The sequence below is a fragment of the Lissotriton helveticus genome, chromosome 5_1 (assembly GCF_964261635.1).
Source record: "Lissotriton helveticus chromosome 5_1, aLisHel1.1, whole genome shotgun sequence".
NCBI lineage: Eukaryota > Metazoa > Chordata > Amphibia > Caudata > Salamandridae > Lissotriton > Lissotriton helveticus.
Window position 1 is genome coordinate 823,580,642 of NC_136065.1, and position 25,883 is coordinate 823,606,524.

A 25,883-nucleotide genomic window follows, 5' to 3' on the forward strand; every position below is an offset into this window, starting at 1 on the left:
CAGATTCCATTCGCCTTGAGTCTGACCATCTTAGATTCAGGAAGCAGCTGAAGACTTTTCTCTTTGCTTGATCAGTGATGGATGATTGGTGTTACAGGATGCGCTGGGGTGCACTTGGGTAGTCATGCGCTATATAAGTGTGTATTCATTCATTCATTCATTAATTGTCAGGCCCTTAAATGCCACTTGTTACCACTAGGCAGGAAATAGACACAGAAAACATACTGTGCTTGAGCAGCTGGACATAACAAAACCCAAATACAAGAAACATACAATATATATACCATAAATTGAGCTGCTCTTGTCGGGTATTAACAAAATAAAATATAAAATAATAAAATACAATTGCACTCAAAAACCATGTGAATCAGAAAAAATGTGAGAAGCAAAATACTCAGTCAGGCAGAGTGTTGCACATTATTGCTGGATATCCATATTTCACTCTGACTTGTGCATTTTAACAAAAGATGAATGGGGCAGCATGCTATATCTACCAATTGCAGAGAATGTACCTGCTGCTGAACACAAAGACATTATTGTGACTGCACCACGTTACCCTAGTAGAATAGGTGGTGCTTCTGGCATTGCAGATAATGTTGACAACATTTCAGACCATGTGGCTATACAAGAATTAAGACTCTTTCCCAAAGAGTCAACTCCCGCCCAATTGGGCCGATAGTCTACATTATGAAGCAATACGCAGCAACCGCAGTATATACACATATATATACACACATAGATATATATAGATATCTCTGATATATTTTATATATATGTATATATTTGTTTGTTCGATAACTTTATTTCGGCCACTGAGAGCCATAAAAGTACAGAATAAAACAGTACATACAAAATAAGATAATAAATACAAGGCAATAAAAATAGTAAAAACACAGCTTAAAATATAATTCTATGTCAAGCTAAGAATAGATTAAACATAAATTATATTATCGAACAGAAACATCATATTAAAAGGGCGGGAGCTACTGGGCAATAGCCGAATTAATCAAGTTCCTACGTCTGTACCACATGGCATTCAGAAAGCGAGAGACAGCAAATACGATGGGCGGGTGAGTGTCATATTTAGACTAAAAGAAGGAGCACAGAGGGAAACAAAAGAACTAGGACGCCCTCCACTCATTAAGTCACAACAATAATGATGTCCTAGTGCTCAAGGCAGGAACAATATTGTCAAAACATCTGCGGCATCACAAGTTGCACCAAAATTACAACATACCTCCCCTCTTGTAATGAATTTGGGGTAGGGGATGCCTCAGTCTGCTGCCACTATTAAAATAGCCCAACTCTGATAGACTTAACAAACATTTACAAAGCCCACATTCACCAACTCTGGCATCAATCCCTTCAAAGGCCATTTGCGCCTTTGGAGGAGATATATTGATGATGTGCTCTGCATCTGGTCAGGAGAAGAAACATCTCTCCTGCAGTTTCTTGAACTGGCTGAATACGCACATCATTATTGTTGTGAGTGTCATATTTAAACAATCGAAGAGCTTGCGCACACTGGCGGAAGACTAGGTTCCTAAAATTGCTAACACCCAATAATTCCGAGCAGCCTGATAAGCTGGACAGAAAAAAAAACCATGAATTTCATTTTCCAGGGGGGATCCGCATGCGGGGCAATCCATGCTCTTATTAGCATCCCATTTACAGGTAAATGCCTTTAGAGGCAAAGTGCCCATCCTAAATTGCATGTATAATTTCCTGGCTAAAGCAGGGTGTATCAGGTCTAAGAATTCCTCCATTTTATATTCTGTTTTAACTTGCAGGAATTCGGTAGACAATCTTCCCCCATCAGTGCTCACATGCAGGGTTGCTAGGCTATATTTCCTGCAGTGGGTGAGCAAATTAGCTTTGGATAGCCTCAAGCAGGTTATATCAGGGGAATCCCACAGTTCCGGTAGGCCAATACGATTGCAAGTAGACTTTATATGGGTCAGCCACCGGATATTCTTCCTTCTCAGAGAATCCCAAATATCCCTGAATTTGTTCTTGTAACACTCGAGTTCAGGTATGGACCATAATCTCTTCCAGTATGCTAGTGGGCGAAATGTCATTACCTCCTCGATGGGGAGTAGCCCCAGATCGAGACGAAGGGGTACGAGAGAGGTGCTCACCGGTAAACCCAGTATATTTCTCATAAATGTGTGTTCTACCTTGGATAGACTGGTAGATTTCTGGTGACCCCATAAATCTGCCCCATATAAGGCTGCCGCTCTAGCCTGGGCGTTATAGATTTCAATTACTGGGGCTGCCGGTTTGAACTCAGACTCTTTGTGCAGTCTCTGGATCCCCCCCATCACTTTAGTTAGCTTAAGTGCAGCTTTCGTCAATTGCGAATCCCAGTCGTGGTGTTCACCCAGGGTGATGCCCAGGTAGTCGAAGATCTTAACTCTCTCCAACGGGGTTCCACCTAGAATGGGATTCGGGCGTGTCTGCGTCGGGGGGTTGAAAACCATGAACTTGGTTTTGTAAAGGTTTATCTCCAGACCCCTGGATACACAGAAGTCGGCAAAGCCATCCAAGGTTCGTTGAATGCCCGTCAATGTCTTGGACAACAACAGGGTGTCGTCCGCGAAGATCAAAGTGGGCACTCGTCCAGTGACTAACCTCGGAGCATCAATATCTTTAACTCCGAGAAGATGGTTAATTAGTCCATTGATATACAAACAGAACAGAGTTGGAGCCAAAACACATCCCTGAGGTACCCCTTGATTCACCGGAAAGCGAGCAGTCAGGTCACCCAGCCTGCCGCACCTGACCTGCGCATAGGTACCAATGTGTAAGCGCATTAGGACATTCAGGAGGTAGTGTGGGAGGCCCAGATCGAGTAGTACCCCCCACAGTTTGTTCCTGGGAACCAGGTCAAGTGCTGACCGCAGGTCCACAAAGATCATGTAGAGGCTGCCACCCTCTACAATCATGGTTTTCCAGTAGAGGACCTGAAGTCTAAATAGCTGGTCCACTGTTGATATGCCCCGCCTAAAACCAGCCTGGAAAGGAGATATTATATCTTTCTCTTCCATCCAGCTCTGTATTCTATCCAGAATATTCCTGCCCATCAGTTTTTGGGTGACGTCTATCAGGCTGATAGGCCTGTAATTAGACGGTTTAAGAGGGCAACCTTTTTTAAAGATAGGAACTATTTCGGCGCCACACCAGGAGTAAGGGGGATTAATTTTATTTATTTATTTTGAAAGTTTTATATAGCGCGAACAAGATCTTTGCAGATATCAGAGCGCTTTACAAAGCCGGGAATACCAACAAGAGAGTGGAATTAAACATAATAAGTGGGAAGGGTAGGTACGTGAGGGAGAAAAGTAGTACAGCACATCAATAATACAAATATTACAGTTAAATGTGTGCATAGATAGTCAGTAGCGTCAATAATACAGGTGAAATACATAGTCATAGAGTTCGAACAGAGTAATACAGGTCGGTGTAGAGTCTTTCCAGATCCACGCTAATAGGTCAAGTGTATTTGGCCATAAAAATAGCTTTTACTTCTTTCTTAAAAAGTGTGATGGAGGAGATGAGCCTGGTTTCAGGAGGGAGTGAGTTCCAGATCCTGGGTGCCATTCCTGAGAAAGAGCGTTTATAAGTTTTTTCCTTCCGGAATCTTCGAGGTTTTAGCAGAAGATTGTTTGTGCCTCTAGTGTTTCTAGAGCCGCCAGAGATTGACAGCTTCTGAGTGAGGTATCCGGGAGAGCTCAGATGTAGGGCCTTGTGTGTCATGCAGGCAATTTTCAAATGTATTCTGGCTTCAAAAGGCAGCCAGTCCAGTGTTTTCAAGTCAGGGGTGATGTGCGAGTGTTTTTTGATCAAGTGATGAGTCTGGCTGCAGCGTTTAGAGAGGCTCTTAGGTGTGCAGTGGTGGTTAACGGGAGACCGCAGAGGGCGGTGCTGCCGTATTCAATTCGCGGGATTACTAGTGCTTGTACTGCAGTTTGGAAGTCTTTGGCTGGTAGGAAGGGTTTCAATTTCCTCAGGGTATTGATTTGGAAGTTCGCTCCCTTAGTAGCCTTGCTGATATGATGCTGCATGTTGAGGTTGGAGTCGAGAGTTATGCCTAGGGATTTCGCTGAGTCCACTATGATGGGTTGGACATTGAGTGCAGTTAACTGTTTAAGCCAGGTTTGCGTGGTGGAGATCTTCGCGGGAGGCGAGATCAGCAGGAATTCTGTTTTCAGAGCATTGAGTTTGAGATGATTATCAGCAAGCCAGGATTGGGTGCTTCTGATCGTTGAGTTCAGTAGTAAGATGTCATTGGGGGATTGTAATTTGAGATATAGTTGGGTGTCATCTGCGTACATGTGAAAAAGTACATTGGATGCTTGAAGCAAGGTGGTGAGAGGTTCCATAACTAGGTTGAACAAAGTTGGTGATAGGGAAGATCCTTGGGGGACGCCTAACGAAACAGGTATTGGAGAGGACATCAGGTTGCTACTCTTGAATTTCTGCGACCTGTTGTGTAAAAAGGAGGTGAACCACTTGAGAACAGTCCCAGAAAGACCCATTCTTGTGCTCAAAAGATCGAGTAACTTCTCATGTTTAACAGTGTTGAATGCTGAAGAGAGATCAAGAAGGATGAGGAGGCAGGTATCATCTTGATCTAGGATTTGAAGGGCGTCGTCAATTGTGTGAGTCATAGCAGTTTCAGTGCTGTGTCCTGCTCGGAAGCCTGATTGATGAGGGTTGAGGAGATCAAACAGATCAATGTGTTTAGTCAGTTGTTGTTGTGCGCATTATTCCAATAATTTGGCGAGAGTGGGAATATTGGTAATGGGACGGTAGTTGTTTAGGTCGGATGGGTCGGCAGTAGGTTTCTTTAGCAAAGGTGTGACTTGTCCAACTTTGAGGGAGTCAGGGATGGTTCCTTCTTGGAGCGAGCTGTTGATAATTTTAGTCCAGAGAGGAAGGAGCAGTGGGGTGAAGTCTTTGACAGCGTTAGCAGGGAGGGGATCCGTGAGGTGATTGGAAGGTTTCAAGGTGCTGAGCAGTTTGCCTATTTCTTCTTCGGAGTAGGTTTCAAAGGTTGACCATGTTGCATTGTTTTTAGGTTCGGTGGGTGTTATGCAGTTGAGTGTGTTGTGGAGTCTTGCGTCAGCGCGGAGATCATTCTTTATGTTGTCAGTTTTTTGGGTAAAGAAAGCGGCGAAGTCTTCACAGGAGGGTGCCATGCCATTGAGTATGGCATTATAGAGGACACATAGGTACGGGGCCCAGATTTTCGGTTGGGTCCGGAAAAGATCTCCCGGTAACTTTTCTAGGCCGGGAGCCTTGTTCGGAACCAGCTTAGAAATAGCCCCTTCCACCTCCAGAAGCGTAATCTCCCAGGCCCCCTCCAGTCGATGCTCGTGGGGGAGGCATGGGGAGAAACTGCTGGACCGTCGTCGGGCGGAGAAGCATATAAAGCCTTAAAGTGGACTTCCCAAACAGCCGCGGCTATATTAGGTTCGTTAGCTTGGTTGCCCGCCCTGCTTCCACAGCTGACAATTGTCCAAAAAGATTTCGAATCCTTTGCCTTAAGGGCAATTCTAAGTTCTTCCCATTTTCCCGCCTCCCACTCTTTCCTTTCACTCTCAATAACCCGTTTGTAGAGGTGCCGTTGGTATACAGTCCTTGTCTTGTCCTGTGATTTTACCGCTTGGATCAAGTCCTTTTTGACTTTCCTGCAAGTGGCATTGTACCAGGGACATGCCGAAACAGTTTTAGGCTTGGAACTTCCTACCGGGTTAAAAATCTCAGCTAGGTTCAGGAAGAGCCCCCGATGAATATTCAGAGGCTCGTCTCCGAAACCTAGGTCCGGAGCGTGGGCCTCCCATTTGCCCATATCACTTAAATACGGCAAGGCCCTTTGATATAGCTTGGCAAACTTTTTGGGAGATCCTAAAATCTGTGGCCATTTGACTCTCCTCCTGTTGTTAGATAGTAAAAGCGGAGGGTCTATATTAAGGTCAGAGGCAAATTTGAACAGGCCTGGACTCCCTGATTTCAATGTCAGGACCAAAGGGTTGTGGTCACTGTCATCCCTGGTATATATCTGAAAATCCAGAACCAGCCCCCAAGTTCTGGGTTCCACCATGATATAATCAAGAATGGAAGTATGGCCTACTCAGTTACAAGTCATTCGACCTGGTCTATCTGAGTGTGTCCGTCCGTTGCAAGCTCTAAAGGAAGAGGAAAGGGTGAGAGAGTTTATTTGAAGAACCAGTGGAGTCCAGGCTCTAACTACCGGGATCTGTGGTTCAGGAACATGCCAGAAATGCTCCTCACCGTCAATGCCCTCATCGGTTACATTAGTGAGTGGCTCATACCGGCAATTGAAATCGCTGCCAACTATTAAAGTGGTAGCGGGGTTAAGGGTCAAGATGAACTGCCTGAGTTGGTCAATAGCGGCAGACTCCTTCCCACTTGGGGTTGGTCGCGAATAGATATTTATCAAAGCCGTTTGTCTGCTATCCGGGAGAGTAAGGAGAACACACTGGACATCCAGCGAATCGGTGGTAATGGGCACAGCCTGGGCCCCCAAGTGGGTGCCTACCCAGATACTGAGTCCCTCAGAGGGTCTGCCCCTGCCCCTTGAGGTTGCTGGAATATTAAAGATGGAAAACCCACTCCTCTGGATGTCTCCCAAAGCCCATGTCTCCTGGAATAGGCAAACATCATTTTCCTCCACAAAGGACCCCACTCTGGACACGGCAGCTTGTTTTTAATCCCGGCCACATTCCAAGAGAGAAATTTAATAGATTCCCTTGACTCCCTCCGCCCTGTTTCCCTTTCGGTTATATCGGAGCGTACCTTGGCGTTGTTCCCACTTGCAGTGATCCCGACTCCACGGGCTCTCCTTCACAAATCCCATCCTCTTTGGCCTGGGAGGCTAGGGAGCTAGTATTCACCTGCCTTAGTGATTGAGAGGGACTGGTTGATTCCCCAGGCTCCTCAGCCCTGGCCCTGGTATCAGTTTGCAGAGAGTTGGATCGATTATCACATGCAAACAAAACCGCTACGCTCGGGGTTTAAACTATCTCCTCTAACTGCCCTTCCCGAGTCCCACCCTCATCTGCCGCTAATGCTGGATTGCTAGCAACCCCCAAAGTTATTGATTGGGGAGTGCCAGGTGCTGGAATGGCCCTATGATTCTCACTGGTTCCCCCCCTACCATACGCCAAGGGTTCTTAGTGGAAAAACTACCCTGAAGGAGACCAGTAGCATTGGTAGGGGACTTGGAACTATCAGGTCTGGGGCATACCTCAGGTGTATCCTTCCCTTCAGCAGAAAAATGTTGGTGGGTTGGCTGTCAGTCAAGTTGGTCCAAGACACTAAATCTATTGCTCAGAGGGAGCCAGTCACTGCTTGGAATATTAGAGTTATTTCCTACACGGGAGCCTTGGGGAACCCGAGTCCCATGACCCCACAAATCGAAACCTCCCCGGGACGGAAAACCTATGGGAACACTAGGGAAGGGATAGAAATAAGTCAGAGGGAGAGATTGGATTTGCGTACCAGGAGTGGCCGAGGGCCAGTTACATATGTGGTCCACCGCCCTTCCACTGCTGAAGTTAATGACTACACAGTCACCCTCTATACTTTTCACCCTTGACCCTACCCAGTCCACACGACGTGCAAAGATGATTTCGCTAGATGCGTGCGGGGGTAGTGGTCTGTTAGAGTTCAACCAATGGATGCACTTATTTTTAAGATTTACATAGTCTTCCCTTTTCTCCAGGTCCAGAGGTGGGACCCCGGCAAGGACTATTACATACGGGGCGGACTCGGGGGGAAGGTCTAGACAATTAGGTTCTACAGCTAACAGGTCACGGCCGTTACCCCTGGTTGATAAAGCTTGAAAATTGAGCAACCCTCTACCCCCCTCATTCACGTTGGAGCTGAACCCTTCCCGATTTCTGCCTGCAGTATTTTCCCTCAACTGGACCGTATGGCCCCCTCCTACCACACTTTGGGGCAGGATTTCATGTGTTGCGCCTACATTGCTGTGTGTGCTTGTCTCGTGTGTCCTCGCGCTGTAAGTACGGCGAGAACACAAGTATTGACTAAAAAACAACATCTCCCAGACTCCTCGGTGGAGGGGAGGTATTTCAGCCTGAGCGACACGCTTCCTGTTGCGTGTAATTCTTTGTGACTCCATTGTTTCTTGCTGTGGGGAAGCTCCCTGCACGTCGCCTATGATCCCGGCATCGGAGGAAGAGAAGTTGCCGTCTGGTTCCCTGACTCGAGGTAGGACCGGGGCTCTCTCTCGGGTTAATCCTTCAAGGAGCTGCTGCCTTCCGCCGCGCTGCCTTTTTGATGTTAGCGTTCCCTTTTTTCCTTAACATTGAGCGGAGCGCGGTAGTCTAGGCTACGCGTTGCCGTTCTGCTCTTGTGCTTAGAAGTGATTATACAACTTCATGAAGCATCTTCGTTATTCTACATTTCTGGGCATTTAATGTACTTTGGAAACCAGCGGAGCGCCGTAGTGGTCGCAACTACGCGCTACCCTGAGGGCTATTATTTGCATATGCATTATTTAAGGAAGCGGAGTGTTGTGGGGAAGGTCTACTCGCTGCCGTGTTCCTTACTCAAGGACTTTACATCCCACACTAAAAAAGTGCAGCACTTACTTTGATATATTCCGTTCTTATACATACTTTGACCTTTTGCATTTTAAGATAAGAGAAGTCCTTATCTCTACTATTGTCAGAGCGGAGTGTTGTGGCTCTTGCTTCCTACACACCACCGTATCTGTGAAGCCAGGGTGCTACTGTTTATTTTTCCTTCTTCTCCTCAGAAGGGATTTATTATCTTTTCTTTATTTTGTGGAACACCTACCACAGTCCAGATTATAACGCAATCTTCTTGCTCTTTTCATGGTATGCTGGAGGGTTGATCTCTATATAAACATGTGTAGGTTATATGAGTTTATGTATGTATTCTGAGTATCGTTTATGTTTCACTAGGCGAAACAAAGTCAAGACTGGAGGTGTTTGAGGAGGCCTTCAACAGATGTTGCGTTTTCATTAATTAGCAGGTATATTAGGTTGTCTAGTGAGACCATATGAGAGTAGCCTGATGTTCTATGCTGTGTTTTCAAGTGTATCCTTTGCCGTTACAGGTTTTCCTTTCCCTGCTGTCCCTTCCCTGCCCTTCCTTTTTAACCTCGCCTAATGGCTCAAATACTCTGTGTATTACAATTAGAGTGTTTGTGACATTTGGAGGTGGACCGTTATATACTACAACCGGATTCTGTGGAGCCAAACCTGACACTTTGGGTAGTCATACCAGCTGAATTATTAGTAGGGGGGCACGCAGGAGGATGTGAGAATACAATGTCACATTCTTGTGGCCCAACAGTGATAGCATTTGGAACATTAACCTGTGTAACAGCCCCCTCCCCAGGGGCGGCCACGTGTTGCTGTTCTAAGCATAGGAGTCTGGTTTCGATAGTAGTAAGCCTATCATACAGAGGGAGACAGGACTTAGTGAAGATGTTTTCTAGTTTGGCCCAGAACTCGTCCCCCAGTTCCGTGGAGCGTCCAGCTTCGGGGGCCAGTTGAATCAATGGCACTTGTTCGGTTCTAAGGTCAGTGACCAGACTCCCATTGATTGGTGACATTTGTCCATCCTGAACATTGGTGCATTTCTGGACTTTAGCTTTCCTTCTATTTATCGAGGCACCGCCGCGCTTCCTTTTAGAAGTGGTCACCAAAGGATCAGGGCCCGATTTTGTGTTCGGAACAGAGCGAGTCTGGAATTTCCGGGGAGACAAGCTCAATGTGTCAGAATTTGGGCAGGGGCGCAATGTACACTAGGTGCATCATCTTCAATATCAGATAGATCCGGAGGTCTAATTTCGATTTGGACCTGGTGGAAGCCCTGGTTCCCATCGCCTGAAGGAATAATAGCAGAGGGTCCTTGTAGGATAGGCGATGGTACCTGCGCCAGAGGTCCCAAGGAGGAACGTTTGTGGTAGGTCGGGTCCAGAGAAAGCCTCCTTTCAGTTATATCAATTTGGTGGGCCAACATAGAGGATGCCCTAATAAGGTAAGCCAAAGGTCTGCCCGTCTGCGCCCGTCCGCGCCTCGGGCGCACCTGGCGCAAACCTTGCTGCCCTAGCCAGTTACACCCCGATCGCGGCAGGGATATCTTACACCCATGAGAAGCTTTTATCTCTTAAACCTGCTGATTGTTCTGGCTTTGTCCAGTCGCCACGGATTAATGACTTTTTTAGCCCCTGCTCCTTGTGTGGTTTTAACTGTGCTCAAACGCTGATTGCGTCCACCCATCACACGAACTTTCCTCAATCAATCTCGGCGGCTTTAATTAATGCTCGATCTATTAGCAAACATGCAGCCGATATTTTTGAATTATTATCCGATGGGTCTTTAGATATTCTGTTTATAACAGAAACATGGCTAAATGTCGTTAGTGCCCCTGATATCGAACTTGCTATCCCCAGAGGTTTCAAAATCAGTAGAAAGGATCGGACACGGGGAAGAGGGGGGGGCTGGCAATTGTTTATAAAGATTCCTGGGTTTTGCACGTTGATTCCCCTGATGAGGTAGGAGAGGGGGAAGTGTTGAATTTCTCCCTTGCCCTCTCACCCCATTTCACTTTAGGTGGCACATTGATCTATCGACCCCCTGGGCCCTCTGGTCCCTTTCTTAAGGCTCTGTCTGAGGCCATTGTACCGCGTGCCCTGAGGTTTCCTAGATTCCTCCTTCTGGGAGATTTTAATATTCACGCAGAGGTGGCCGAGCTATCGGACTCCAATATTTTGTTGGAGTCTCTCAGTCTGGCTCAACTCACACAATGGGTAACTCTTCCTACGCACTCAGGTGGCCATACACTTGATGTGATCTGCTCGAATTTCCCTCTTTCTGTAGGTGCACCTGAAGCCCTCACGTGGTCCGACCACCGGCTGATCAGATTTGCATGGTCTGCCGATAAAATAACCTCCAATGTTAAGATGTCTATGTGCCCTCAGAAGATTAATTTGCATATCTTATCTGCTACCTTGAGCAACGGCCGGCTGGTGCTGGGAAAAGAGCTGACCAATGCGGTGCAGACTTTTAATTCCTGGATCTTGGCGGGGGGAGGGGAATGCTAGACCCAAAACCCGCTCAACCCCTTCCAAACCTTGGTTCTCATCTTCCCTGCGTGAGCTCAAACTTGCCTGTAAAAAACTTGAAAGGCTCTGGCGTCTTTCATATTGCCCCACTGCTAAGGAGGCCCTGCGGGCTGCTCAGAGGAATTACTATGCTTGTATTAGAACAGCGAAGAGCGAGTACTTTGTGGATAGGATTGATAAGGCTAACAACAACAGTCTGGAATTTTTTTCTATTGTTAATAGCTTTCTTTCCCCCTGTGCCGAGCAACCTACCGTGCCATCTTCGGCAGTCTGATGTGAGGGTTTATCCTCGTTTTTCAAGCAAAAGATAGCGGGGATTCAAGCCAGCCTACGGACCACCAGTCATAGTATGAGCCCTGCAGCCACTATGCACTCCTCTCTGGCATCTTTCGAGTCCTCTTCCTTTACTTTTGAGGAGTTTATCTCGCCGTCTGTTGACGATACCCTTGCGGTCATAAAATCCCTGAAATCTGGATCACCCACCGACCCTTGTCCTGCGCGGGTTCTTGGTGGTGTCGCTGAGGTGGTTAGTCAGGAGATCACACAAATCATCAGCCTTTCTTTCAGTTCGGCTACTGTTCCGGTCGACTGGAAGCAGGCCAAGCTTTTGCCTCTACTAAAAAAGGCCGGGTTAGACCCGTCGCTTCCAGCTAACTATCGGCCAATATCACTTCTACCAGCTATGGCAAAGGTTTGCGAAAAAATGGCCTTTCGACAATTAAACACTTTTGTGGAAACCTCTGTGGCTTTACATCCTGCCCAATCTGGATTCCGTGCCGCACATAGCATGGAATCAGCTCTGGTCGAAGTTTCAGAGGCCATTAGGAACTGCTTGGACAACGGCGGCAGGGGGGCTCTAATTTTATTGGACCTCTCTGCCGCGTTCGACATGGTACCCCATCAGCTCCTACTGTCACGCCTGGCAGGCATTGGCGTCACTGGCTTGGCTCTTGATTGGCCTGGCTCCTTCCTTTCATCTCGGACTCAGCAGGTCTGGCTACCCCCTTTTTCATCTTCAGCCAAGCCTCTTTTGACGGGGGTCCCTCAGGGGTCAACGCTGAGTCCGTTGTTATCTAATGTATATCTGACCCCTTTGATCACGCTGGCTGAACAACTAGCTTATGGAGACGACACACAGTTGTTGTTTACTTGGCCCGGCGCTGACCTTGACACGGGTATGATTCGGTCCTGTTTGTCCTCAGTTTTCAATTGGCGGGCATCTGCCCAGCTAAAATGTAATGAGGATAAAACTGAAATTCTTCTCTATGGTCAGTTTCCTCCTCGGTTCAGAGAATCGTTATGGCCGGCCGGCTTTCCATTGCCCTGTTCTGTGAACATCCCAGCTAAGAATCTGGGAGTTTGGGGCTAGATGTAGGTAAATCAGATTTACCGCTTCATAAATACCGAATTTTACCGATTCGGTATTCATGAATCGGTAAATCTGATGTAGATATTCATTCGGTAAAAAATACCGAATCGGTATGATTCGGTATTTACCGATTCTGTAATTACAGAATCGGTATTTGCCATTGATTCCTATGGGCCTTGAAGCCCATAGGAATCAAAGGCAAATACTGATTCGGGTGCCGCTCGAGGCTGTCACATCGTTACCTGGACTGTTGGTGTTTCCTTTCCTTTGCCTTGGGAGCTGAGGTGGCCTGTGTGGACGGCGGCGGCAGGAAGAGTGGGACTGCGAGTCCCAGGAGCGTCAGCGGCTTGCTTGTTGGCCGCACCTGGGAGACTCTTCCCCCTTGACACCGCCCCCCTCCCGGGAGCCTAAAATCCACGCCTCGCGGCACCCGCTCCGCGGGGGCCGCTCGAGGCTGTCACATCGTTACCTGGACTGTTGGTGTTTCCTTTCCTTTGCCTTGGGAGCTGAGGTGGCCTGTGTGGACGGCGGCAGCAGGAAGAGTGGGACTGCGAGTCCCAGGAGCGTCAGCGGCTTGCTTGTTGGCTGCACCTGGGAGACTCTTCCCCCTTGACCCCGCCCCCTCCTGGGTATTCCGAAGGACCATTGGCCATAAGAACTAGGCAGGCCTACGCGACACGTGGAACGCGCGCGAGCTAAGCCCGGGCAAAGGGCGGGCCGTTTGAGGCCGTTAGAGAACGTTGGAGACCGGACCGGGCCTCCCCCCTAACGCCCCGTTTCCATGGTACTGTTCTCTGTCCATTTGGTCGACTACCGGCAAGACGCTCCACCATGGCCAGCAGGGAAACTAGAAGCAAGGCTGCTTCCGCTCTCTCCGGAACATTGGACAAATTTCTTTTTAAAGCTAATCTCGTATCTAATAAGGGTACCTCTGTATCCGAGGAAGGTGTAGATAGTTCCTGCTTATCTTCGCCAGGGTTATTAACAAATACTAGCACACCGCTCCCGCTTGATGCGACCCACCTTTCCCTAATGGACAGTATTGACCAAACTATTGAGTCAGTTTTGCAACAACTTAGGACACCGTCATCCGCGCCAAGGGACAGAGGTACATCACGTACTATTAGTGATGTAGAGGTCTCCCCTGTCATAGAGATCGTGCTGCCCGGGGACCAGGGTATGGATGTCAATTTGTCAATGTGTACGGGTGATAGTCAGGATCCTGCATCTAAAAGAAAACGACCCAGTAAGCCCAAAGGTGCTAAAAGGACTAAAACTAATCATGTAATATCCATTGTGGAGGGAAATTTGGGTGCACCTGAGCTTACAAACTTGGGAAAGAACGGGGCCATTCCAGGTGTTCTACCTATTGCATCTACACCAGTGCTCACACAGCTATTTATATTTGGAAGCGTTGCCCCTAACACATCAGATTCCCTTATTGCCTCACTCACCGCTGTCCTCGAAGGTCTTTTGAATCCTCTTATTCTCAAATTGGATTCGATAAATGCGAGATTGACAGTGATTGAGAGATTCAGTACGGGCATTCGAACACAGCCTGGGAGTGGAGCAAATTCCGATGGAACACTAGGGGGTGGTATGGTTGTCCCCTGTCCTCCCCTGTTAACTATGGTTCATGTTCCTCCTACATGTATAGCTTCTACTGGGGAAAAGAGTAATAACACTACAGTTCCCGGTGCCCAAACTGTACCTGTACCTCTCCCCAGGTCCGCCCCACCGATTCCTCCCCCCAGAAAGTTAAAACAACCAGTTTCGGCTAGACAACACACCCAGGAGAGCCTACCAAACGTGCTAGTTCACAGCTCTAATTCACAGGACAGCTCCAAGTCCAGGCGTATGGCAGTTAACCTGCCTCCCGAGGCGGTGGGCTATACTGCAATACTGACGGGGGTCCCCGAGTTGGCCAACGGCGTGAAGGAGTCTTATGACTCCTTACGCAACAAGGTAATTAGCTGGCTTAACATCCAAAGGCCACTTCCTTCTGATCTAAAGGGAGAAGTTTTATTGGTCAGAAGGGTCCCTTGGATTGGGTCTACTGCCAAGAAAACTGTGGGGGATTGTATAATCGTCAGTTTCAAGAGCCCTCAGGTTGTTACCTACATTTGCAACTGGTTCGGTAATATAGGCAACACATCCATTGAATTGGTCCCTCTCTCGTACTTCTACCCTAAACCTCTGAGGAGTGATGACGGGTGGACACGGGTGGGTTTTGCTATAGACGGGACTAGATACAGGCCCAGGCACAACGTTCATCCTACCACATTTAATTTCGCCCATCCAAATAGATTCAACTGCCTTGACGAGGTAGATTGACTCCGAAGGGGTTTATCCACGCAATCTCGCCCAGTCAGCGTAGTTGAACCTCCAGGACAGGGGATGGGTGCTGTAGTGACTGACACACCAAACAGAGAACTGGAAGATTGTGGATTGAAATTGCCTGGCCCAAGGGACCCCTCAGTGACCCGCTCCGCAAATCAAACTGGCATTGCACAAATCCCCCAAGCTATCTGTGCTGCTAATATAGCAACAACTGCCCATCCCACCCAGGTAATAGAAGTACAGCGGCCTGCACTCTTAAATGCAGGCACCACATCCGAAACACTGGATGGGTCCCCCTCTAAACCCATCTCTGAGACTTTGAAGGTCCTCTCCTGGAATGTGGCAGGAATTGCAAATAAATTATATACACCAGATTGGGAGCACCTATTAGACTCTACTGATATCTGCCTTTTCCAGGAGACGTGGGCTAGGGACCCATTGACTAGTCAGGGTTTTGCAGTATTTGAAATTCAGGCTAGGTGGAGTGGAAAGGGGAGACCTTCGGGGGGTCTAGCGATTTGGGTGGCTAGTCACATCGGATGTATTGCAGAAAGCATTCCCACGTTTTCGCACGACATCCAGTGTGTACTTCTTAGGTGGCCCAATGCAACACAACTGGCTGTTGTAAATGTTTATTCCCGTCCAGTCAGTGTAGCTAAGGAATCTCCCACCCCTGGAAGATCTCTCGTCTTTCCTGGGGTCACTACCAACTGACTACAAAATTGTGTTGGGCAGAGATTTTAATTGCCACTTCGAACCTCTGGAAGGTTTAAAGGAGGGCGCCCTTACCTCTGAAGATGACTTCTGGGGTGTCCCACCCTGCTCATCTCCCCATCCCAAATCTTGGTCCCCACTTGCAGTGCAAATCATGACCCGCACTTTGAATTATGCACTGAGGGCTTGCAACGGTCGTACCCCGTCAGACAGCCCCTCATTGTGTACCTTCAATAGGAAGGACCACGAATCGAGGTTGGATTACATCTTTGTCGGCCTCGGTTTGTGGTCCAAGGTTCATGATTTTAGAGTATCCCCCAGAACGGATAGTGACCATAATGCACTCCTATTGGACCTGAAACATCCCGCTCCTGCTCCTGAGTCACACCCTGCCAAATCCCATGATGACCCAGGTAATTTGGCTCTCTCTTCTAATAGGCGACGGGTAAAAGGGGGAAAAATCATAAGTTCAGAGGAAAATATAAGAAAAATCTTTGACATAGCTCTGCCGAAGTTTATAGAAATAGATGCTTTAATTGAAGAGCCTAGATCCCAAGATTTTAACAATAAACTGGCAACTATCCATGAAAATCTCGTGGGATCTCTAGCGGAGGTCTTTTTCCCAATGGCAGCCCCACGGCGCAAGCAGACCCGTGTATCATCATGGTATAACTCAACCTGTAAAAAGGTTAAATCTGAGTTAATTGCCGCTATTAAAGCAGGAGCAGATAGGATCTCAGTTGCCAAACTTAGGAGCCAGTATAAGGAAACCATGATCTTGGCAAAAAAGGAGTGGGATTGGAACCACTGGCATGACCTCTCCTCGGCTTTAGAATACAGGGACTCGAAAAAATTCTGGACCCTGGTGAACAATGGCACGGGAGAGGTCAAAGCGGCAGTGGACTCCAACATTGCATCATCCGCCTGGGAAGGCCACTTCGGCAGACTGTATCAAGATATTGAACAGCCTGCCTACGAAGCGACCTCGAGTGACACATCCATCCCCGGAGATGGCCTAGAATTTACCCTTGGCGAGGTGGTTAGTGCAATAGAGAGATTGGCAATGGGGAAGGCCCCGGAATTAGATCGGTTGCCCGGTGACCTTTTCAGACAACATCCTGAGGTTTGGGGCCCATACCTCCTTATTCTCTTTAATGCCATCCTGGGAGGTATGGAGATCCCCTGTACATGGCTGGGAGCAGAGATAGTGCCTATTTACAAAAAGAGTTCCCCCTTCTCCCAGCCAACTATAGGCCGATCAGCCTCATAGATGTCCCCCAAAAACTTTTCTCTCGCCTCCTCTTGGACCACCTCAATGATTGGATGGAGGCAAATGAAATCCTGAGTCTCCTCCAGGCTGGCTTCAGAAAAAACACGTCCACCATGGACCAGGTCTTTCAGCCTCCTCCTCCTGTATTGGAAGACGGTGAGGATTGAGGGGGGGAGGCTATACTTGGTGTTCGTGGATCTGAGGTCAGCCTTTGATCTGGTCCCATGGAAAAAACTCGGGCAGGTCCTCAGGGAGTTGGGGGTTCCACCCCATCTGTTGCACACCATAACTAGGCTCCATGATGGCAACTACGCGCAGGTTAGGTGTGGCAGGGACGGCGCGCTGTCATCAAGATTTCCTGTTCTCAGAGGGGTAAGGCAGGGTTGCGTCTTGGCGCCAACCCTGTTTTGCCTCTTTGTTAACAGCGTCATATCTCACCTTGATGACGTTAAAGATAATGACGCCCCCCTATTGGCCGGCTGGAGGGTCCCAGCTGTCATGTTCGCTGACGACACCCTCCTGCTTTCCAAAACCCCCATGGGGATTCAAAGGATTCTAGATGGATTTGATCTTTTCTGTAGACAACATGGTCTAGAGATCAATACAGAGAAGACCAAGTTCATGATCTTTAATCCATCCACAAAAACCAGACCCAATCCCACTCTGGGTTCTGTTAGTCTAGAAAGGGTCACAACCTTCCAATATCTGGGGGTAACTCTACACGAGAACCTATCCTGGGAACCCCAAATTGTAAGATCTCGGCTTAAGTTGTCTCAGCTCTCCGGTGCGATTTTAAAGGTTGCAAATTCGTCAACCTTCAAACCAATAAGTCCGGCACTGGAATTGTATAAATCGCAGGCCAAAGCTGCCGTTTCATATGGCAGTGAGTTATGGGGGCATAGAGCAGGCTCGGTTCTTGCCAGAGTTGAAAACAACTTCCTTAGACGTCTTCTGGCCCTCCCCCGGAGTACACCCTTGATTCACTTAAGACTGGACATGGGTTTACCATCTATCACTGCTGAGCTGGAGTCTAAGCCAATAAGATTCTGGCATAGGCCTTGGTCTACCAGTGAGCTTGCCCATTATAGGAGTGATCTTGTCCATGTTATGGAACTGAAACAACGTGACAAAATTCCCTGGCTGACCTACATAAAAAAAGAACTGTATCGGCTAAAATTACCTGAATTATGGGAGGCACCTGAATCGGGATGCCAAAGGCTTTCCCGTAAACGTCTGGTACAGATCCATAAGGAGAAAAGTTTGGATCTCCTCCTGACCGCGACTAAACACGGCACCCTAACCGAACGTTTCCTACAATCCAAAAATTCATATGAATTTGAAGGTTTTATGGATATCATTTACCCCATTTTAGCCAGGAAGCTGTTTATTCAGTGGAGGCTTGGCACTTTGCCAGTTAAAACCTTCACTTGTAATTGGTTTCACGTCAATGACAAAACTTGCCCGGGGTGCACTTCCCATGATGAAGATGAAACACACTTTTTCTTTTTCTGTCCTGCATACCAGCGACCAAGGAAACATTGGTTGGTCCCCCTATGCAGGAATCTGGGATTCAGGAGCCATATGCACGCGTATAGAGTATTAAGAACTAGTACCTTGCCCCACATAGTTTTTGCATTGGCAAAATTCATCCTTGCTATGTGGCAGATCAGGAAAAAACTGGTAAACGCACAACTGTCGTAAATATTGAAAATAGTTACCACACCACGGACTGTGCTTGCGGATCATGCCATGATTTGTGTTTCTCAATTATGAACTGGTTTCTTTCCCCATTACGTTCCGACATCCTGGCAATCAATTTTTATGATGTGTTTTTATAACTGCATTTCTCTTTTTTATAAATGTCTAAATGTATTTGTAATGTATATTTTATGGTCTAGATGACCGAAATAAAGAATTTTTGGATTGGATTGGATTCGGTAATTACAGAATCTGTAAAAATACCGAATTGCCAAGGGGGACAGGGTGTCACTGTGACACCCTGTAGCACCCCAGTTTTTGCCTTGTGTGCAATGTGACACACATACATGCCCTTAGGGCATGTATGTGTGCCACATTGCACAGGTGTACATGCACAGATGTGCATGTACCCAGAAATTCGTAATTTACCATGCAACAGTATTACATGGTAAATAACGAATTTCTAAGGGCCTGTGGCACTGTAAACTGTGCCACCTACATTAGGAATTACAGAATCGGTATATTTACCGATTCGGTAATTTACCGAATCGGTAATTTTACCGAATCGGTAAATATACCGATTCTGTAATTTTCAGCCCCCTACATAGCAAAACCCAAATACCGGTCGGTAACGGCCGAAATCGGCCGTTACTGACCGGTAAATGGCGACCTACATCGGGCCCTTGGTTTGGGGAAGATCTTTTATTTGAGGCCCATATCATGAAACTGTCTGGTGGGTGTTTCGGCACCCTCAAAGCTCTGCGAAAGTTTTTTCCCTATCTTCCAAATGCAGCGAGAGAGACAGTGGCTAGAGCATTGATTCTCTGGCGTCTTGACTATGCCAATGCTCTGCTGTGTGGCTCCCCGGCCTCTCTGGTTGGGCGTCTCCAGATAATTCAAAACGCGACAGCGAGGCTTTTATGCAACATCTCCAGGTGAACGAGCGTCCGGGGCCACTTGCGGAACCTGCATTGGCTCCCTGTGACACAGCGTATCATCTTTAAAACACTTACCTTTGCTCACAAAGCCATTTATGGCCAAGGCCCCACTTATTTAATGAAACACTTCACCCGTTATCTCCCCAACCGGTCTTTGCACTCTGCCTCCCAGCATCTACTGATGGTTCCATGATTTCGGCGCTCTCGGCTGGGGGGCCAGTCGATAGCGGTGAAAGCTGCCATTGCTTGGAATGACTCTTCGGTCCAATCCGAATTTTGCTCTCTTTAAGAAAGCTTTGAAAACTTATCTGTTCAAACTCGCAATCTAGGCTGCTCTTTTCTCTTGTTATGGCCCTTTGCATTTCTTTCTTCTTTCCGCGCCAGGATACTCTGGTAGTAATTGAGCGCGCTATAAAGCTGCATATGGCATAACATATAACATAACATAAGGAATTGGTCCATGGTGCCTAAAAAACGACCCCCCTACGTGTGATCTTTCCCCTTTTCCTGCTTTGGAGCACGCCATTGCAAAGTTTTAGACAGTGACTCCCGAAAACAATGAAAAAGGAGTAAGATGAAGAGCAGACGGGCAGGCAGGGTGGGGTTATCTTTGTGGTGACACCAACTTACAAAAGGTTGTAGGTGAAAGAGAGTGGCCCCGTCCCGTCCTCGTTCGGCCTCGAAGGGTCTCAAACAGGCCCGCCCTTGGACCGGGCTTCGACCGGCGCGTGTCCGCGCAGCGGAGTCGAATGCTTCTCTAAATGCCGGCCCAGTACAGAGAGGAGGGGCGGGGCGGTCTCCAGGCGGCCCCCGCGGCTCTCTGGGCGTCGAAGTCCTCAGGCAAACAGGTGAGAGATAGCGGCAAGTGGCAGGTACAGCGCAGTGTCTCCCGCAAAGCGGGAGACGCAAGAGGTTTTAATGGTGTCCCGGCCCGGTGCAGAGAGGAGGGGCGGGGCGGTCTCCAGGCGGCCCCCGCGGCTCTCTGGGCGTCGAAGTCCTCAGGCAAACAGGTGAGAGATAGCGGCAAGTGGCAGGTACAGTGCAGCGTCTCTCTATGTATATATTCACTGGAAAAACCATAGGTTTTACAGACGTTATAGTTAGGAATTAGCATTTAAAAAACCTTTGAAATTCGCTAAAAAACCATAGGTTTCAGGGACGTTATGATGTAATATGTGACGTCATCACCAGTGCATTGTGGGTGCGTGAGTTATAGTTAGATCAACTAACTATAACAGGTGAATTTCTCTAGTTTTATATGAGTCAAATGTCCAACTAACTATAATGTCCCTGAACTCTATGGCTTTTTACTGAATCTCAAATGTTTTTAAGTGCTAATTCCTAACTATAACGTCTGTGAAACCTATGGTTTTTTCAGTGAATTTCGAAAGTTTTGTAAATGTTAATTTCATATTTTAATATTTATAAAACCAAAAAAATTTTGTAATATTCTGGAACTCTATTATCCTTTTTTTTAATAAAAATAATTATATATGTTTTATATCTTCAAAAAAAAGTATATCTTTTTTTGGGGGGGGAGAAAACTGGAGTCCAGTACCGGTAGTGTACCAAGCTCCATCAGCACCCGAATCCTATCCGCCATGTTGCTAAACTCGTAAAGGAGGCGCATTTTGTATCCGACGGGTTCATGGCACCGCATCCAGCCTAACATCATATACGTATGAGGTCGCGCCAGCTGCTAGTTTGGTATGTGACGGGTGCGTGGTGCCAAGCCGCGCGTTACGTCATATACTTATGGGGTCGCGCCGGCTGTGCATTCCTTATGCGACGGGTGCACACTGCCAGGCTCTGTGTTACGTCATAGACGTATGATGTCGCGCCGGGTACGCCATTCCCTCATTTTTAGGTTTCGCCTAGGCAGAGCATGCGCTGTGTAAGCGAGAGATGCTGTATACAGTATTGTGCGGAAGCACCGCCCACTTTCTGCCCATGCTTTTGATTAGCTCAAATCTGAAATGCTTCATTCTCATTGGTTGCTGGCGTATTAGTCCCGCCTCCTTACTGCCATGACGTTATTTTTATCCTTCCATGGGTATCAGCCCCTTTACTTCAGCAACTCTTTTGTTCCCCTGCCTCCGCCTGTTCCCTCACAAAGTCCGTGACTTCTCTGACCACCACTACTGCCCCACCCACTCCCGTCCCTGCCTTCTTCGGCACCTGCACTTTTGTTTACAATGCAATAGGACTTGCATAAATACAAGTCCTATTGCATTTGTAAATGCTTTTTTTCATATGATTGGCTGCCTGCATTCGCACTTTCTTTTGCCTGACCTGTCCAGACTCTCGCATACGTGCGATGCTTTATATCGTGCGCATGTGTGCCAAAAGTGTTAATCTGTTGTGCAGCGGCTGCCTCCGGCTCGGCACGCAGTGACTCGAACCCCTGCTCGGCTGCAGGATGCAGGCGTGTTTGCCTCACTTCTCTTCAAAACGGGTGCTGAGGCCCTGTGAACAAGCCCCTGTATAACCAGCTGTCCTTTGACACCAGACGCTTGGCCCGACTGTGCAAACAGAGGTTTAATGTCTCTCACATTGGCGGAGGCTGCTTGAGACGGATAAGAGATCTGAAAAGGTGGCTGGAGGGGTTAGTTTGGGGACAGCGGGGCCCGGCTCTTGTGATAAGAGAGGCAAATAGGTCCAGTGAAAGGGGTCACCTCTTCAAACAAGTGTTAGCTGCCATCTCTTATTGCATCTTCAGTTAAAGGACAGACACCCACCTCTGAACAGAATAACAAAGTTAACAGTCCCCTTATATTTATTTATGTAATATCATATGTAGCATGGACTCCACCCAGCGGGGCTTCATAGCGCAGTACGACTCACTTTTAAACATGGCCGGTCAACCATTTATTGATTGCTGTAAACACGCTCCTAATGCAGTTGAAATTAGTTTTGCCATTTTTTTAAGAAATACGTCCTAAATGCTGACAGTGTGCTAGTTTCTTTGTATCTCAAAACTATATCTAAATAACTTTAAAGTGTATATGAGAGCAAGTGATAATCTAAAATATTGTAAACATTTATATATTTCTAACTGTAATAAACTTATATTATTGTAAATATATTTTCTCAAAAACGCGGCGGGTGCGGTCTCCTTGCGCGCTGGGTGTGTGATTGCCATGTGACCTTAAAAAAAAGCATTTGATTAGTTCATAACATTTCCTATTGTAGCAGTTGGAGAACGCCACCCATTTTAGTCATTCTCTCTACAGCATTTGATGAGGCACACCTCTTCTGCTTAGAGAGCTTTTTTGAAAACATTTTGCCATGTACACATATCTTACACTACACACAACATGCAACCATCATCTTCATCAATGTTCATGATCTGTAACATAGCCTTCGACCTGTGATAGCAATGCACCTAAAAGTAACATAATCAAAGTTTTCCCCACTGCCAGAGGTAACATGGTTGCATACGCTGTCCACAGCACAATGTAATGTGGTACGGCCCAGGGGCAGTACCATCCATAGATAATAAACACACGGACACAGATAGATCATGGAAGTGGGTACGGGCACGTGTGCTCGACTCCTTTTTATTACCAGGGTCACATATCCAGTGACGTCTGTGCTGAATGCGTGTGGGGTGAGTGTAAACCAGCTCTCAGGGAATGGTTGCTGCTAGCATCAACTACAACAGTAATCTTTGGATCACACATAGAGATTCAATAATAAAAGGGTCCATAGTTGGTGCTGCAGTAAGGTAGGGACAGTAGATGTGAAATAATACACAAAAGATTCTATCGTAAAAGAACCATAACTTGTGGTATACTGAGATACAGGCAGTAGATCTGAAATAACACACAAAAAGATTGTATCATAAAGGGTCCATCAGTTCTAGTGCACTCAGATAGCCACATCAGAAGCATTCAGAATGTGCACAGCCAGCAATGATGCATGCTGGGGGCGGGCCGTACTAGGAGCAATGTTTGTTGCCTACAGGACTGCATCATCTGCAATAGCGACTAGATCTGAATTGTGAACACTGCTGTCTGTAGTGTAGGCCAGAGAGAGCAATCAGAAAGGGCCCACAGCCATGTGACGTTGACTTGAGCTGCCCAGTTTGTAATAAACAAAGCCAAAAAAGCGCGTGCGGAGCCTGCGATGATGCGTATGCGTGGTACGGACAGAGCACACTGGAGCAATGTCTTTTGCCTACAGGACTGCGTCATCTACAATAGCAACTCGATCTGAATTGTAAACACTGGTGTCTGCAGTGTAAATTGAAGGCATTAGTCAGCACAGACATCCATGAATACTTTTTCTCACTTAATCTTCACAAAAGATAACAGATCTTACAAAAAAATCTGCAATAAATAAATCAAAAAATTTGAATTGTGATCTCTTCTGTCCACCGTGTAGACTGTTATTCAGTGTTCTTTTCCACTACCAAGAAGAATTTGGTCATTGTACTAAACCTATAACTCATCTAAAAAAAGTTCTTTAATCAAGTATACGAAAAGGATATTATGTATATTTCAAAAGACGTTGTAGTTAGTTGCCTATTGGATTCTGTAATTAAACAATCACCACTCAATCTGAATTGAGCCCCGCTGACCGCAGTGTAGGCCAGAGGCAGTGATCATTAACGCCTCACAGCCACGTGCCGTTGGATTTGGAAGTACTGAGGTGGTTGCACCTGATTGGAGGGGGTACACAGAAATTATCACAGACTTTAACTTCTTACATTCTCAATCATAAAATCAAGACCCCGTTTCACTGTTCGGACCTGCTGTACCTTGGTGTAGTCCAGCGACTACAGTCAACCAAGCCCAATAATCATGTGCAAAATCTACAATACATGAAATATGATAACAGTGCCCCAAGAAAGAAGGGAAAGGGGGAAATAGCGTGATGCTGTGAGAGAGAAAGAAATAGGTAAGGAATGATAATAATTGTGACAAGCAATTATTTCAGAATCATCAATCATTTACAAACAAGTTGGCTTCAGATCCCTGAGCCAAAACATGGAATCATAAATTTCCAAATATTCGTCAAGAATCATCTATTTGACGCTGGCATACTATATCCAAAAATTGAGGGCGGCGTCAATTGAGATGAAAGGAAAGTAGCCGTCGACGTTTCGACCCCACACGACAACTGTAGGCGTACTTAAGGCCTTACACCGGGGTCTTCATCAGGACAAGAGTATAACCAAGGGTGCACTATGATTTCAATAGGAGTATAAATAAATAATACTACATTAGTACAGTGTTCTCCATCAAATTAGGAGAAAATGAGATGGCATAATGCCAAATTGCAAATGAATTAAAATATTACCATGGTGCGTGGAGAAATTAATTTCACACGGTGGTAAATTGGAGTGTTTTCTTCCTTTCAAATTCGTCAGTATCTGAAACAATAAAAATAAAGTTCCAGATCGGCTATATTATGCCACTTAGTCGTCATCCTTAAAATTAGAACAGGGGAATTATGAACAAGGTAAATACATTTCTACTCGAATTTTGCCAATAAATTACATAAAGCCGCTGGTATACCCCTTAAAGACTCATAAAACACTTTCAGAAGGGACCAAGGCAGACCAACCTCTGCCAAGACAAGTTAAACCATATTAGTAGACATCCGTCACTCCTGACATAGTAGTAGATCAGAGATTAGTGTTAAGAAACAACCTCTGAAAACTCATGCATACTGTGAAACAAAGCCAGATTATCACATTATCACGTGTAACCAGTATGATGTATCTTCTGATGGAAAACTCCCTAGTACACTGTATCAGCGGTGGAAAACTTAGCGTTTTCAAACCCATTGTATTGTGGCAGGATTCCTACCTGGAAATGGTAGAGCGTAAGTGCATCTAATCTTATGGTAGTTATGGAACTGCGGTTTAACACGAACACGAGACCTAAGGAACAGAAATGCAGAGAGTTACTAGTCTCTGCTGAATCCAATTACGGGAGAAAAACAATCACCAAAGCCGCTCCGCACCCAGTGTTAAAGAAACACATACCTAATCGGGTCGGGTTGCCGCGTCGTGTTCGGTCATATTCCAAAAAACGGATGGTTTCCTACATCAGGGAAAACGATATTAATCCAATGTACTACAGCATAACCAAGCCCATAGGCCATACATAACCGTGTCCTACCTGGTCGAGGTATTCGATCTAACTAAGGATTCGCTCTCAGGCGCGGGAGAAAGCACTCTGTAGTCGCACTATGCCGAAGAACAACCGCTAATGATATAAACAAAGGACTACCACTTGGAAGGTTCCGGGTCGTCTCCAAGGGCAACTCAGTTGTTGGTCCTAAAGTGATAGAAAGCGGACTAGCGTGGGCCTCAGAGCGTAGTAAAGGCACAGGAGATAGTGAGTTCATTCAATTAGGATTATGAAAAATCGAATATTTAACTGTTGAACCCGT